The 12,146-nt window shown below is 52.8% G+C and overlaps 1 protein-coding gene across 6 annotated transcripts in view; it reads left to right on the forward strand.

Moving 5' to 3' along the window:
* The window catches only part of PTPRN2 (protein tyrosine phosphatase receptor type N2), an 831,667-nt gene that overhangs the window by 473,398 nt on the left and 346,123 nt on the right, over nt 1–12,146 (forward strand). The window lies entirely within an intron of this gene.

Here is a 12,146-nt window from a genome sequence, read left to right on the forward strand (position 1 = left end):
TACTAAATGCTGTTTGAGTAGAGGTGGGCAATTTTCCTGGTGCAAGAGGGCATTTTTATCTCCCAGATGTGGCCAGGCTGGTGAAATTAATCCCTCGGAGACAGGCAGGTCTTGGGAAAGTCAGATGCGAATAAAGTGGATGGAAAGTGTAAATTACCTCACAGCATTTTTAAGCTGGGAGCATGACCGTTAATGCTGCGAATGAGGGATCCGACGTGTGCAGAGGTGAAGCCATTGGTGCAGAGACGTGTCAGTGGCGAGACAGCCGCACACCCTCCAGGACCTCTCTGCGGCTCCCAGTCCTGACCCCCCCGGGCCCTCCCTGTGGCTCCCGGGCCCCATCCCTCCAGGACCTCCCTGCCTCTCCTGGTCCCGAGCCCCTCCGGGGAGGCGATGCTGGTGTTTGTCAGCTTGTTTGTGTTTCGTCAGATTTAAGGATGGAAATACTAGAAACTTCACTATGCTTCTTATTGAAATGAATTGGAAAGGAAACAATGGTAGGTTGTAAGTGCGCCCAATAAAGCTCACTGAGACAGCTCAGAGCACGCGTCTGCCCTTAAGCTGCGTAATTACTTTCCCTCTAGAAGCAGAAGACGGTTGGTGGCCTGTAGTGGAGGGCTGCTGTGTTGCAAATATTTAAAGAGGATGAAAACAACATTGATATATCGGGTCTGTTCTGCTGGTTTCAAGGAAGTACCACCCAGCACACTACTCGCTAATATGCTGAGCCTAACGACGGATTTTTCAGGTCACCATCTCGTGTGTAAACTGTAGCGTGCCTGTGAGCGCAGGGCAGTCAAATAACATCACGTTGTGGAGACGTCACTGAGCGCCGGTACGGTGGCCGGGGATCGTCACCAAGCCTGCCACGGTGTGCGGTCCCCCACCGGCTGTGGGTGTTTGGGGGACCCTCTGCTCAGCCCTGCACCCTTCCGTCCTGTCGGTGGACAACACGAGTCTCCGATAGGCAGTGTGAATCTGCATAGGGTCCTGGCCGGCAGTGGCCTCTCAGGGCTGAAGCCGTGGCTGGAGGGGTAGGGAGCACCCGCCCTCCTGCCTGGGTGACTTCGGAGTCTCTGGCCGGAGAGATGACTGAGCTGGTATGTTTCTGGGAGCCCTGGGAGGCTTGCTGCCGTGCTGCTTCCTCCATAGCCCCCTAGTCCCGGGTGGGTACATCACAGAAATTGCTTTTCTAGAAGGAACAAAACTGAAACCCAAGTGAGCATGTCAGCTCTGACCAAGTGCAGGGACGGGCTCGTAGGCCTTTTTTCCCACAGATGCTGGTTGGTGCTTAGATACTATTTTCATTTCATCAAGCACACCACCTAGGAAGAAAACCTATTTTCCTCTGCGTCCTTGGACTTAATCGTAACGTGGACCAGAGCACCGACATGGGAAACCTACTCTTCAGAGAAATCTGAATCCGTTTATGTTCTGATGGAAAATCTTGTGAGCGGACCATCATACGTTGTGGGAAAATGAGTTTGAGAGAGCTGTCAGAAAATGGGAGTTGCATACGTGGCCCCGTGAGCTGGGCCTTCGAGACGAGGAGGGGCCATGGTCTGGGCCCAGGGCCCCGCCCCACCTGTGACAGAGCCCGCCTGCCAGAGAGGGGCCGTGGGGACATGCCCGTGCCCTCCACCGGAGGGGTAACTCCCCCTGTGTTGTTCATTCCCCGTGGAAGGTGGCCACGCTGACGATACAGAAGATATTTTTTTTTTTCATGCTTCCTAAATGATAAAGGATCTTTTCATTCGGTGTCCATTCTTAAGTTTAGGAGTTTATGGGAATCAGGCCCAGACTCCTGACGCATCTCAAGAGATTGCCTGGGAACCGCACAGACGCTAACGCACCTGACCCAGGGACCCCCTGGCGTGGGGACCGTGAGCTACAACCTAGATGAGACCCCACCTCTGCTGGTGTTTTCCAAGAAGGAAGGTTGTGAATAGCTCTGACTTGCGGTTTTGTGTATTATTTAACGTGTTATTAAACACCTAGCACTGTGAACCGTGATCTCGCGAGTATGGCCGTTTGGGATGAGGTGGCCCCGTGAGATCCTGCTGACGCATTCCACAGGGTGCCTCTTCCACGCTCGACCACGGAGGCTTTCACCCAAACCGCCCTGAGGGTCAGAGGCCACCGAGGGCTCACTGCCTGCTTCCATTCCCAATGTCACACTGTCCACGTCCGTCAGTGACAGAGGACTTCGTGCTCAGAGGCCAAGAAGGTCCAGCCCTTGTTACTTGCTGGGGGAAGGTCTTGTCTTGCAGGACTGTATTTTCTAAAGTTTAATATAGCGCTGTTTGGTTTTCACTGTTCTCATCTTTACAGTTGCCTTCACAACTGTCCCGTATATTAATTTATTTAATTACCAAGTGAAACTTCCAAAAATATCACACGTCGTATCTCAGGTGGCAGGTGGGTGGGGCTGTGGCTTCCGAAACAGCCGTGGTTCCGTGTCCACTTGTTTATTCTGAAGCCCGTCCCTGGTCTGCAGTGGGCCCCGTGCCGTGGGGACCGCGAGGCCCTCCACCCTCCAGGCCTGCGGGGACCACAGCCTCCAACTGGCGTCTCGGGCCCCTCGTGAGCGCGGGGCTCTGCAAGGGCTCAGGTCCCCCCGCGGGAGCCTCCAGGCCCCGCGTGCTGGCGCTCACCGGCTGCCCCGTGAGCAAGTCCCTCAGCAGCCCCGGGCCTGTGGCAGCAGTCAGGCCACGTGCTCCCACGGGGTCCCCGTGAGCCTTGGGTCGTCAGGAGGCAGAAGCACGCCCTGACTCTGAACACGCGTGGGGCCGTGCCGGAGCCCCTGGTGCTTTGGGAGCATGTGCCGATGACCAGGAGGCCGACAGGGACGTTTCCTGGGAAGGGTTGGGACGGAGCCCAGATCCCACAGCAGGAGAGGCGAACGTGTGTCCGGCCGTGATTCAGAACAGCCAGCAGCAGCAGCAGCAGCAGGAATCCAGAGAGTCTGTTTCTGGTTAAAAGACGGCATCTCTGGGGGCGCCTGGGTGGCGCAGTTGGTTAAGCGTCTGACTTCAGCCAGGTCACGATCTCGCGGTCCGTGAGTTCGAGCCCCGCGTCAGGCTCTGGGCTGATGGCTCGGAGCCTGGAGCCTGTTTCCGATTCTGTGTCTCCCTCTCTCTGCCCCTCCCCCGTTCATGCTCTGTCTCTCTCTGTCCCAAAAATAAAAAATAAAAAAAATAAAAAAAATTAAAAAAAAAAATAAAAAAAGACGGCATCTCCGAAGGCTGGTGGTTTCCACGTGCGTTCCTCGCGCACCGCCTCCTGGAGCCCACAGCCACCCCGGGGGCCACGCTCGTAAGAGAGACAGGATTGAGAAAGGTGGAACGTGCGCCTGGCTGTGCACCGGGCTTGTCGGGGGCCTGCAGGGTCGTCCCTGGAGACGGCCTCAGGCCGGGGGAGGCGGGGACGCTGGCGCCTGCCTCCTGTGAGGTAGCCAGTGCCTCTGAGGAACGCATCCGTGGGGCCCAGGCCCCACAAGCAAGGGACGTGCTGAGTGAGGCTGCGTCAGACCAGGGTGCGTGCGCTCGGGCGTCTACACCACGGGCACCTCCAGGCAAGCATGTTGCCCCTCGCGCCGGACTCCCAGGGGTCCCGGGCGTGGCCTGTTTCCTGGACACCTCCCGTGGTCGGATGGGCTAGCTGGCCACGGACGCAAAGTTGAAACCAGCTTTCCATTCTCGGTGGGACTCTCCGGGTCGTCCTTCGTCACTGCTCCTTGCTGGAAAGCACCGTGTTCCTTAGTACGCGTTCAGCTTGGGCTCTTTGCTCTGGTGCCTGTGAACCTAGTTGTCATTCTCCGTCCCTCCCTCCTTCCACTGGGGGTGGCTGGGCAGGGTTGTCTTGTCCCATCCGTGTCTGTGCTCCGCTGCTGGCTCTGGCCCTCTTCGGGAAACAGGGAAACCCAGCCACCCATCGCCGAGTCCCTGCTCCCCTCGGGCCACAGCAGTGCTGGGGTGGGAGGGCTCCCAGAATAACTGCCCCTCCTCCCACCCGCCTCGTTGAGCCTCACCCCTGCGAAAACCACATCTAAAAAGGTCAGACAAACTCACCTCTGCTAAGTTTGCCCTGCTGACCACCCACTTCAGCTCTCTGAGAAGGTACGGTACTTAAGCCAAAGCAATGGAGTTATTCTGGCAGGAATGCAGGTTTGGGGGCGTTGCAGTTGTAACTGGGATCCAGCGGTAGAGCCCACAAGCTGCTTAACGCGTTAACCTAACGCACGGTTTGCCACCGCGGCGCCCTTTCCAGGCCTCCCTCGGTTGTGGGTGAGGGCACCGCAGAGCGATGCATGCTGGGAGCCGAGTGCCGTCACCCACGTGGGGCAGGCGTCTTGGAATTCTCTCGCTAGGGCTGGACCGCCTCTGCCACACTTCTGCTCCAAGTACCTCAGTTGGCGGTGGGGGTGGGGGGTGTTCCAGGTACCTCGGCGGGGGGGGCCTTAGAGTGCTCACAAACAGGGTCGGCAGAAGTGGCTTCCGAGTCATTCTTGTTCACCGTGGGGGAGGTCGGGCTGGGTTTTCTTGCTCCCGGTACTTGGCCTGGTGGCCCCTCACAGACACCTGTCTCAGGAGTGCGCTCCAGAACAGCGCTGGCCTTGCGGCACGCGGAAGACGCCCTCGCGTGCCCTGCATAGAAGGAGAAATAAGGACGGTGGAAGGGGAGAGCCTCGGAGACCACAGGGAAGGTCTGAAGGCGACTGAGTCTTGAGCACGATGCACACTCCCGTCTAACTGAGGGCTTCTGCGGCATAACTACGTTTCTCATCTCTAATCGCGGCTGCTACGTGTCAGTATCTTTTCTCTCTTCGCGTTTTGAGTGACACAGTGTGGTATGTCTAATGACAACTAGAACAAATTCTGGTAATGAGGTCACCTTGGGCCTGTATTACTGTCTGACTGCTGTTTTCCATAGAAATGATCTGTGAGAGCAAAACCACGTGCCCAGAATACCTTCCTCTCCGGAAGTGTGGGCGCCAACGGCAGACGTGTTAGAACCTGCCAGACACAGATGGCTTGTGTTGGCCTCTCGTTTAGACCCACAGAGTGGTCTACGGGGAGGCCGCTTCTGCTTGTCGCCAGGAGCGCGACTGTCGTGACTAAGGTATTTAGTCTTCCTTAGGTGCGGACTTTTTACACAGGTTGCGGCGTGGTTTAAAAGCGAATGGGGCGCAGAACACGTTAATTTCTGAAGGGAGTTTTTATGGACACACTGCTGTGTTTCAGAACAGCAGAAAGATCATGTTAGGAGCAAGTTTTCGGTGAGGGCTCCGGGAGCAAAGGGACGTCGTGGGGACCTGCGTGGATGGGCCGGACTTGGAGGGAAGAGACACGTGGACGTCCCAGCAGGGAGCAGGCTCGGGGGGGGGGGGGGTGCTGCAGGGTAGGAGCAGGGTGGTAGGTGCCGGCGTGAGGGATGCGGGACCCTGTCTCAGCAGAGAGAGGCCCAGGGGTCCAAACGGGGGAACGGCGGGACGTGAGTGTGGCTGGCCGAGGTGCGGCCCCAGAGCCAGAGGTGCAACCTGGCACAACGTTGCACCGCACGGAGACCATAGGCAAGAGGAGGGGGCCCGTGGGTGGAGATACGCCGGCGGGAAGGATGAGCTCGCAGAGAAGCGCCCGGCGGACCTGGCGCTGTTCCTGACAAGGATCGTCAGTGCCCGGGAACTGGCTGGAGGTCAGGAGCCCCAAGGGGCGTGTTCGCAAAATGCCCGTCATCACGGTGCAGGTCCCATGGGTACTTGGAGGGCCTTGCATTAATTGCCTGAGCCCCCGTCCCCGGGTCTCAGCCAGCACGGGTGGCCCGGGCCTAGATGGAGCGCAGGGTGCGTAGAGTCCTCGGAGGCAAGGCAGGTGGTGGTCTTTTAGACGAAGTCACCGTGAGCTGGACGTCATGTTCCGAATCCTGAGAAAATAGGGCCTGAAACCAAGAAACACGGTGCTGCTTGCTGTCTCCACAATCACACGTTACCTTTCTTTGTACTGGGACGTACACAAGTGCATAGACACAAGCTGTGTAACCTCCTAGGGCCCCACTGGGGCCAGGAAAAACCGCTTGGCGCCTCATTAGTGTCCCCCACGTGAAGCTGGGAGGGGCACCTGGCACCGTGTTCCGGGGGCAGCATCAGAAAACTGCTCCTTCTCAGTCCGTGAACTGCATTGTGTCCGTTTTGCATTCCTGAGCATGCGTACGGCCCGTTGCCAGCCAGAGATCCCATGAACCACGGTCAGCACAGTGACCAGCTCGTGTTCTGTCTCCAGACACACACGTGCGTGGGTATATGCGTGAACTCACACGCACGTACGTACGTACATACATATGCACACACAGTAAGTATCCTGCCAGCACCTTCAGGCGGGCCCTGTCCAATCCCTCCTTCCTGGGGCTGTATTGACATGTATGGCCGGAGGCCCTTTGCTGTTCGAAGGTACCTGAATGGGAGAGTGCACACGTCCTTTAAGATGGTGTATTCAGGGGCGCCTAGGTGGCTCAGCCAGTTAAGCGTCTGACTCTTGATATCGGCTTGGGTCATGATCTCACGGTTCATGGGTTCAAGCCCCGTGCTGGCACTGCAGAGCCTGCTTGGGATTCTCCCTCTCTCCTTCTTTCTCTGCCCCTCCCCTGTTTTCTCACTTCCTCTCTCTCAAGTAAGTAAATAAACTTTAAAAAAAAAAATTTTAAATAGCAGTTTCAAACTTTAGCTGCATCAGAAACTTCCGGAGGGTTTGTTAAAACAGCGATTTTGATTCCTTTCCCCCAAGCTGTAATATTCAGTAGGGTTGGGGTGGGGCCCCATAGGTGGCATTCCTAACAGTGCCCAGGTGATGCCTGGCGCAGGGGCTACCCTGGGAGAACCATTGCTTCACAAAACCCTAGCCTGCTTCGTTCGATAAGGGAGCTGTAATTACATTAACTTGAGGTCTTCTGACCCTAACTTGTGCCATTCTAAAAGTGCTGTGAATTAACTAGGAGATGTATCACTCGTGATACGCAAAGGCAATTTTAGAGCGAGGCTTACTTTGTGCGGTAGATGTAGGCCCTGGTAAGCTAGGAGCCAGTAGAATTTTATTACACTGAATCGTTAAATCATTTGGCATACTGAATTTATTTTTAATTTGGTAAACCTCATTATTAAAAAAAAAAGAAAGAAATGGAACAGCTCCTTGGTTAAGTAAAGTCTAAGGGGGAAATTGCTTTTAAAACAGAAAAGAAATTATTGTTTAAAAAAAAATCTCCTCTTTATGATTGGAGTCAGATTTTTTGTGTGTTTTAAAATTTATTGGCTGGTTTTATTGAAGTGAGTGTCATCAGAGCTAGAATAGAGCTCTTGCCACCATGGGGAGGTGTCCCCGTCCTCCGTTTCTGCCTCTTGGGGACTCCCTGGGTGCCACTGTCTGCAGTGGCCTCTCCAGAATTTGTGGAAAGACCGAGAGATGTAGGGGTTCTTTTAAACTTTGAGGTCGCTCTTGGGTAAGAGCCTGTTTATCCACCAGACTTCGGCGTGGGGAAAGCCTTTCCGCGCATTGCCGATCCAGACTTTTGGGGCCTAAGGACAGTGCTCCAAGGAGGCGCGACGGTAGCCCTGTGCATCCTCGTGTGGAGGCTTGGAGCCGGGTGTGCCGCCTCCCCGATGTTCCCACCCCAGCACCTCTTTCTGCCCTGGGCTGGCTGCACCTGGGGGAACACGTTTCTTCTTTGCATTATTGATATAAACTCAGGACTGACCCTTCATGCAAATAAGGTCCGCTTGTAAAGGAAAAGCCTCTGCTTTCAACCAAAACCCGGGAGGGCCTGGTGTAGAGGCGCAAGATTTGCTGTGTGTGGGTGCTGTCTGGCCACGGCCCAGCAGCCCCGTCAGTACAGGGTCCCTACAGGCACCGTGCCAGCACCCTCGCGCAGAACTTAAGAGCTGCCCAGCCCTACAGTTCTCTCTTTCCCCTCCACTAAGAGCCGCGGTAATCCAGTTTGGCCTTTAGGAAAACTCGACAGCATTTCTAAGATATTTGAAGAATATTCTTCCCTAGAAGTTGACATGAAAAGAACAAATGGTTTAAGAACTTCCCTCCCCAGAGGCAGAAAGACTGGCTAGCTCTCAATGTCCAGCCTAGCCCGTGGGTTGAAGAGTCACAACTGCGTACAATGAATCCCCCCATCACGGTGTTTCATCTTTTGCAGAACAAAATCTCAATAATGTGATAATACTCTCACCATTTCCACCACTGCTGAATTTTTACCAAGTTATCTAAATGTGATGGTCATTGAACTTTAATGAAAGTAGGATTATATCACATAGGCTAAGGAACGCCCAATGATGATCTTCACAGAGCTTCCTGGAAGCTCCCTTCATCCACTAAGGAAATATACTGCACTAGTTATTGAATGCGATATAAGAAGTTACCCCAAACTTGTCAGCTTAAAACAACAGGCATTCATTGTCTCACAGCATTTCTGTGGGTCAGAAATTCAAGAGCTGCTCAGTCAGATGGTTCTGGTTCAGAGTCACTTGTGACATTATATGGTCAAGCTGCCGGCACGGGCTGACCTCCCATCGAAAGCTTAACTGGGCTGATGGAGCCACTTCCAAGGTGGCTCCCTCACACATCTGTTGCCAAAAACCTCAGTTCCTCACCACGCGAGCCTCTCCAGAGGGATCTCCATGGCAGGACAGCTGCCTGCCCCAGAAGCAAGTGACCCAAGTGAGAAAGAGAACTAGTAGAAAGTCATAAGACCTTTTATGACTTAGTCTTTTCCATTTGATTCCATTCATCAGACATGAGTCATTAGGTCCAGCCCACATTCCAGGAGGAGAATTTGACTCCGCCTCTTGATGGGAGCAGTTTTTAGCAATTTGTGGACATCGTAATACCACTACACATACCAATGAGAAAGGAACTGGAAATGTAATATTACTCTTCAGTCAGGCCGCCTGGGGTAAGATGCTGGCTTTTCTACGTATCGACCAAATAAGTTTGGACAGGTTACTCCAGATTCCTCAACTATAAAATGTGGGTTATAAGGGTATCTCCTTCATAGGATTTTGATGAGTTAAGTATGAGGTAAGAACTTGGAATAATGAGTAGTACATGGTGAACACTCAGAAAAATAGTGTTGCTACCCATATCACCATCATCACCACCACCACCACCACCACCACCATCACCATCATCACCATCATTACTACAAGCACCAGCATCATCACCATCACCACCATCACCATCATCACCACCATCATCACCATCATTATCATCATCATCACCATCACCATAATCACCATCACCATCATCACAACCACTATCATCACCATCACTATCCATCATCACCACCACCATCACCATCATCACCACCATCATCACTATCATCACCATCACCATCACCATCATCATCATCACCACCATCATCACTATCATCACCATCATCACCACCACCATCACCACCATCATCACTATCATCACCATCGCCATCATTATCATCATCATCACCATCACCATCACCATCACCATAATCACCACCACCACCATCATAATCACCATAATCATTACTATAATGACCACCATCATCACCACCATCATCACTGTCATCACCATCACCATCATCACAACCACTATCATCACCATCACTATCCATCGTCACCACCACCATCACCATCATCATTATCATCATTACCATCATTACCATCATCACCATCATCATCACCATCACCATCATTATCATCACCACCATCATCATCACCATCATCACCATCATCCTCACCATCACCACCATCACAATCATTGCTATTTCCATTGTTATTGCTGCTGCAGCCACAGTTCCACAAAGAGTGTTTTTTCGGATGTTTAAAGTTTTTAAGAGTGGCGGATTTTCCAGAGAAAACCATGAAAGTATGGATAATATTTTCTAAACTGTACCTTGTAGTTAATATGTGTCTCTATCGGGAAAGAAATTCCCAATAAAAATTCCCAATAGTGAGAATTCCCAATTGGTGAGAAACACATACCCCTGACAATGAGAGTGCCCCGTGGGACTCAGGAGGGAGTAACCCAAGTAAACACGGTCCATCTTCTGACCATAACAGCACTCTAGGTGTGCAAACGTGGGCAAGCTAGTGTGCTTCCCTGACTCTCAGACCCTGCTGTCTATAAGGGAGGTACAGTATACGGCCTCACAGACTGGTCATGAAGCTCAGGTTGTCTCACAGCACAGAGCCAGGCACACCTGAAGCGTTCTGTCTTTGTGGCTGTGCTGCAGGAGGTACGGAGGAAGCACGTTGGTCATTCAGGGCAACTACTGAACTTGGCTTCGAGCAATAAGGACAGACTTCATCAGGGACGAAACGTTGCATCACATCTTGAGGGAGAATGGGAGGAAAGGACAGAGGGCCTGTTTTGAAGAAGGAAATAAAAAGCACACCGTCCCTGGGTTTAACTGGGGGAGCTGAAAGGATCTCTCCTGTTTTGTAAAGCATCAGTCCTTAAAAATATGTAGGGTGTTGTCAGCTTTCACCTTTGAAAAGCTTAGCTCTGGTTGCCTTTTTCCTGGTTTTGTCACTTACAGGGGTCTGTGAAAGGTGCCAAAATTAAGACCTTCCTATTATTTTCAAAAATGGTGGGGGAACCTGGGTGGCTCGGTCAGTTAAGCATCTGATTCTTGATTTCGGCTCAGGTCATGATCTCATGGCTTGTGAGATAAGCCCCTTGTCGGGTTCTGCACTGACAGCAAGCAGCCTGCTCGGGATTCTCTCTCTCCTTCTCTCTGCCCCTCCTCTGCTCCTTCTCTCTCTCCCTCTCTCTCTCTCAAAAATAAATAGGCATTAATTTTTTTTTTAATATTTTCATGGTGAATCTTCAGGCATCGATGAATGGGCCACCTGGCCAGAAACGAGGACACAGTGGCACTCAAAACTTTCTCGAGAGGAAAAGACTCAGAGTTCCGGTGGTCAGTTTCCTCAGTGTCCTGTGATTCTTCTTTGCTTGGGAATGTGAAGTCGAAATATTTCAATAGATATTGTCTATGAGGAGAGGTTTAGCTCTTGAAAAGGAAGGTCCAGGAAAATGTGATAAATACAACAAGTTATCATATCGTTATAATGCCTGATGTTGTAAACTCAGGGAGAGCCGTTCCAACTCGGGCTGTTTGAGCAGTAAGAAGGGACGTTTTAACGCCCTTCTTCATAGCAGGCGTGACGTGGACGGAACAGGGCAACTCCAGGGCTGTAGCCTTTCCAAGAGCCCCCTCGCCAAGGGCATCCAGTTAACCCCTTTCGTCCTAATTAGTGGCAGCAATTGAGATCCACCTGACCCATCGTTGACCTCTGTTTTTGTAAACTTGTTTGGAATTTAATCTTGTAGGTTGTTCACATGAAACACTGGGAGTCAGGATCTGATGTTTAACTTACGAAAGTACGGCACAGCCCGGGGTCCACTGCCCCCCTTCACTTGCCCCCCTCGCCACGCCTGGAATCCACCCTCCTCCCCGCCTCCTGTGCCGTCTCTTATTGGAGTAGTTCATGGCTCGTAACCATGGAGACCTTTAGGGCATGATCAGGTTTCGTGATGTCCCTGCTAAAGCTTTGCACCAGTTCCCGTCCTGACCTGTGGCCCTGACCCTGCACCACAGTGACCCCTGCCCTTACCTTGACCTCATCCCCTCCGCATTTGCTTGTGGACCAAGCAGTCCGCTCACCCCCATCCCCACCCCCCGCCCTTGGGCCCTGAGCCCGCAGAGCATACTCCAGAGTCTGCTCACTTGGCCTTGTCCTGTGGGCACCAGCCAGCTGTCCCTCAGCGGGCCTGTCCTGGCTTCCAAACTCACACAGCCTCCTGCCATACACCCCCAGGATGTAAACCTCTGCTCCTCGATTCAGAGCCCTGCCGTGGTCTGAAATTGTCCTGTTCACTTATCCACCTGCTTGCTTAGGGTCGGCACTGCCGTAGAGGAGAAGCTCCATGCAAGTCGGGGACGGCGGCCGGGTCTCCCTGGGGTCCCCCACTGGGTTTGGTGCCCAGAAGAGCGCTCGCTTTTAAAAGATTCTGTGGACACATTTAAAATATGTACAATTCATTAATCAGCTCACTGATTAATTAGATGCAAGGACTATTAAGCTGGTTCATCTCCTTGCATCTATATTTCAT

This window comes from Neofelis nebulosa, chromosome 4, assembly GCF_028018385.1.
Source record: "Neofelis nebulosa isolate mNeoNeb1 chromosome 4, mNeoNeb1.pri, whole genome shotgun sequence".
NCBI classification, from domain to species: Eukaryota; Metazoa; Chordata; class Mammalia; order Carnivora; family Felidae; genus Neofelis; species Neofelis nebulosa.